Source organism: Colossoma macropomum, unplaced genomic scaffold (assembly GCF_904425465.1).
Source record: "Colossoma macropomum unplaced genomic scaffold, Colossoma_macropomum, whole genome shotgun sequence".
Classification (NCBI taxonomy): domain Eukaryota; kingdom Metazoa; phylum Chordata; class Actinopteri; order Characiformes; family Serrasalmidae; genus Colossoma; species Colossoma macropomum.
This window is the reverse complement of record NW_023495949.1, coordinates 69,870-74,718: the sequence shown is the minus strand read 5'-3', so window position 1 is coordinate 74,718 and position 4,849 is coordinate 69,870. Positions and strand designations below refer to the sequence as shown.

At 35.8% G+C, this 4,849-nt stretch overlaps 1 long non-coding RNA gene across 2 annotated transcripts; it reads left to right on the top strand.

Moving 5' to 3' along the window:
- Positions 1–1,280: 1,280 nt before the first annotated feature.
- Positions 1,281–4,139, top strand: LOC118803725. Of its 2 annotated transcripts, XR_005006917.1 has the most exons (3): positions 1,281–1,308; positions 2,342–2,414; positions 3,776–4,139. It is a non-coding gene; the product is annotated as an uncharacterized LOC118803725 (long non-coding RNA). The 2 variants fall into 2 exon arrangements; XR_005006916.1 differs by lacking the exon at positions 1,281–1,308 and having other exon boundaries at positions 2,326–2,414.
- The last annotated feature ends 710 nt before the right edge of the window (positions 4,140–4,849 follow it).

The following is a 4,849-nucleotide window of genomic DNA, read 5'->3' as shown; positions in this document are numbered from 1 at the left end:
GTTAGTGATCAAATCCAAAGCACTTTATCCAACACTGTTAGTGTTTTGAACTCCGACGGTACAGAATCATTCAGCGTATCCATCACTCACACTTCAGTATCAGCGCAGCTACCCGAGCTAGCTAAGTTAGCTACCCTAGCTAGCTAAGTTAGCTATCCTGGCTAGTGAAAGTTAGCTAATATTTGTACTACATTTCTCATGATTTGTAAATAAAAAGGTGTAGCTAATCAATACTATCATTTCTTTCTCCATATTTCTATGGTAGCACAGTGAATATTTTCATAGTTCAAAGCTGACTTTTACCTCAGCAGCTCCACTTTCCCGCTTCTGTCTTCTGAAATGGCGTCTAACGGCACTTAAAGTATTCATGCGCCACGGCAGGAATATTTGTTTAAACGTTCCCAGTAAACAAAGAACGTCTGTGGACGTCCAAAATGTGTTTAAAAATAGTCGGTCAGTCGGGGACATGTTATGAACGTCAATAGACGTCCAAAATCCGTTTCAAAAAGTCAGTCCATTGCTGACCTGTTAATAACGTCCATAGACGTCCAAAATCAGTTTCAAAAAGTCAGTCCATTGATGACCTGTTAATAACGTCCATAGACGTCCAAAATCAGTTTCAAAAAGTCAGTCCATTGATGACCTGTTAATAACGTCAGTAGACGTCCAAAATCCGTTTCAAAAAGTCAATCCATTGGTGATTTGTTAATAACGTCAATGGACGTTTCACTATAACCCAAAAATAATGATAACGATCATGATAATAACAATCATCATGTCATTATTTAACATGGTGCCATCAGCTTTTCTATATTTCCTGGACTTTTTTCAAATTTTAATGCAAGTGCTAAATGGTGTTTGTAATTGCATATCTCATAGCAGTGTGCTTTATTTAAGACACAATTCAAATTTGAATGCAAACATATTTGCGTTTTAATTTATTGTATTGTATAAAAGCTGGAAACTTTTAATATAGAAAAGCAGCGTTTTTGACCATTCATTTTCATTATCTTAATACGGTCTGACTCTGACATAAAAAACGCCCATTTTATTGTATTTCGTCATCATGGCCCTTCAGCTCTGCCAAAATGAATATTTGCAATCCTGTTTGCAGCTGCATTTCCACTGTCAGCAAGGCAGTCCTGTCATTTAAGCGCTGTGGGTTTGTTGGATGTATCAAGCGGGTTTGAGAAGCCGCGATATCCATCTGAACGGACACCGATCACTGCCCCTATGGAAGGTCCTCGTCTGAGAAAGTCTTCAGCGAGCCGTCCACAGCGCACAGCGCTACTGTCCACATTGGTCCAGGTGAGTAAACGTTAGCTGGCCGTTTTAGGTGGACCTTTTGCCATATACGAGTCACTAAGCTTACAAAGATTTTTTTAAATATTATCTAGTATTATCGTTTGTTTATTAATAGAGGGTACATGTTAGCCAGCTAGCTAGCTAGTTAGTATTTGATACAGCTGCTGAAGCTGTCTTGCTAAGGTTAGCTAGTGCTGAACAGTCGTGCTAACTACGGGAAACATAGCGGTCGGTTGGGCACGTCATTAACGCAGATTTAAAGATTTGTCTGTATTGGCTGAATATAGCGAATTAAAACCTTATTAACGAATGTAGCGGTCATTTTATTTCCCTTAATTCAGTGTGATTGATGGTGAAGGTCCTGATAAAAGCTAAGATCGCTAGCTAACGCTACTGATTCATCACGACAACACACGTTTTCTGACATTAGCTGTTTCTGTTGTTGCCCTGTATAAGTATTTGCTAATAACTTGTTAGAAACACCACATAATCATTCTAGTAAAACGCTAACGTGAATAGCAGCTGTATATTGTGAATGTAGCGCTCCATATAGCGTCTGCGTCGGCGTTCATCTTGGATTTTTGCGCGGGCTCATTTGTAAAAGTTAGCCGTTAGCTATATTGAGCTACATTAGCTATATTTATCTAAGCTTGTAGTCACATACATGAATAGCTCGAGGCTCATTTTAAAACTGCCAGGAGCATATTTTTACTTTGAAATGAACTACCACAATTAATGATTATTTTACCAAATTTGAAAGTAGTTAGCTTATGCAGCTAGGTAATTTGAGTAGCTAACGCTAGCTAGCTAGCTAGTTTATTTTTTTTATACAGCTGCAGAAGCTACAGCTCTGTTTCTAGATGTTAGTGGAGAGTGGAAATGTGGCAGTCATTCTGATGCTTCGTTCATTAGCTTTGGCTACACACGTTGAAATCATTAGTGAGGTTTTATTAGACAATGAAATGTCCTATCAGCGATAAGTTACTGAATTAACTGTTGCTGACTGTCGTCTTTTGCAAACAAATATTTGTTTCAGAAGCTGACTGGATTTGTCTGTGTGCCACAACAACATACTGGCAGTGGTCAAATAATGTGCACAAGTTAAAAAAGTAAGTATTATCGCAAACAGAATAGAACGTAATGTGTTAACAATTTATGTACCGGTTTCCTGGTTATCAGTTGCCACACTCATTTTATGACTAAGAACCTGTTTAAAGGAATGGTTTAGCAAAATATAAAATTTAAACAGTTTTCTGCTTACCCCCAATGTAGTCTTTTGGCCAAGACATAATTGGTGTCCAAAGTTTGTGTCTTTAGTTTAGCAATGGAGCTGTGAAGCTAACATTTCTAACAAACACTAGAAGTCAATATTCACCTAAATCATTTCATGTCTTCATTAAGGTGGCGCAGACTTCTCAGTGTGGTGTGCAACACAATATGACATACTGTGGGCTATAAAAGTGAACAAAACGTCATCACAGAGTAAGTGCCATGGGTGACCTCTCTGTCTCAGGAGTAAGATTGCTGAGCTAGAATAGTTTTTTATGGAAATGACAGTCATAATTACTGATCCAACATCAGTCCTGTGCAGCCTTTGTGTTGCCTAAAATGGCCGTAGTGGTGAGGTTTTGTTCATTTCTATAGTTCAAAGTAAGTCTTTCTGTGTCCTACACTACACTGACAAGTCTGCTGACTCTAATGGAGACCTAGATGAGGGTTGAGAGAAGTTTTAGGGATGTATTTATGGAAAAACATCTGGGTTAATATTGTCTTCTAGTGTTTGAGCAATGTTACACTTAACACCAATACTAAACTAAAGAAGCAGAATCATTAATTGTAGTCATTTCAGTCAAATTTGATATTGGAATTTGTAAGGCATATAAAAAAGTGTTATATAGCTGCATTCTGTACTATTTACTATCCAGTTCGTTCTTTGGACTGTGCTTTGTTCTTTTAACAAATAAACACTGACCAAAATAAGAGAGAGGCTTTTCAGTTCCCAGCAGTCTAGTACAGAGTTTAGAAATCTCATGAGTCTTAGGAGAATATATAAAATTAGAGACAGTATATAAAATTAGAGACAAGCTCAAGCCCTTTGCATTTAAAAGAACATATCACAACATCACTACTTCGCAGTTGTTTAGAAGCCCACTGAAATAAACATTTAAAAATAACTAAAAAATAGATTTGTAATTATCAGTTGCCTCCTTATTGGCTACATTGCAGACAGGAAAATATTATGTATATTATATGGAAACATATTTCAGATTTGAAAGGTTTAAATATATGTGAATTAAAAGCTGTCAAAGGCCTTGTGGCATTGTGACTATTAATTGATAAGTAAGACTAAAGTAATAAGTATGATGTTAGAATGGCTTTCACCTTCCACAGATCTGTCTGTTTTTGCCAGGAGATTTTAGTGCTTTGTGTGTGCATTAATTGTAACAGTCTTGTTTGTGTTTTATGTTAGCTGCAGTTCTGAAGTGGAACAACAAAGCCACAGCTCATGAGATGGATTCTGCTGTGGTCGATCACCTCAAGCATGCCCCCTGCAGAGCTTTTAACTTTTTTTTTTCTTTTCTTGTTTGACTTCTCAGAAACTAAAATGCAAGATTTTGTCTTGTTAAATAATCACCTTGATTTCCTTTACATTAAAACATTGAAAATCATGTACAATACTGACACAGCTTATGGTTCAAACGTTTGAAAATTCTTTCTGAATTGATGCATAGGATCTTTGTCTTAGTCCTAACGAAGTTCATGGTCCAGTTTTATGTTCCACAAATGAAATTAATAATAACTACACGTTTTCAATAAAGTTTCCATTTAACAAAGTTTGTTTTATGTTTACATTGGAATCAAAATTGTTAGTTAACTACAGGAAGTTTTTTGCATGGTAAAAAGGTTCTTCACATTGACAGATAATGCATTGTATATGGTTCTATATAGAAAAATTAATTCTATATAGCACCAAAAAAGGTTCTTCTATTGTACAGTGTATTAAGCATGAAATGGTTCTATATAGGATTCATGCTAAAGTGTTATCTTTTTCGAGAGTGTACTAGTGGAAATTAATTTTGGATGACTTTTCAATGCCTTTTAATTTATAATTGATAATTTTTTCCAAGGCCTTAGAACACCTTAAAATGACGTTTTTACTGTGACTATTTTGACCGTTTTTTCAACGGCTAAGTTTAGACGTCTTTTCAACTTTCATTTTCAACCATAAGAAAACGTAAATTAAACAGCAGTTATGTACGTGATTTCAACGTTAAATCAACGGCCTTAAAATGACGTCTTTAATGTGACTATTTTGGCCGTTTTTTCAACGGCTAAGTTTAGACGTCTTTTCAACTTTCATTTTGAACCTTAATAAAGCGTAGTTTAAACGGCAGTCAGATACGTGATTTCAACGTTGTTTCAACGGCCAAATGTTTACTGGGTTGGAATCAGAAATAAAATTATGGTTACTTAAAATGTGGTGCCAACTAATAATCAATAGTATTTTTACAAAAATATTTCTCTTATTCAAAAAGACAGAGTT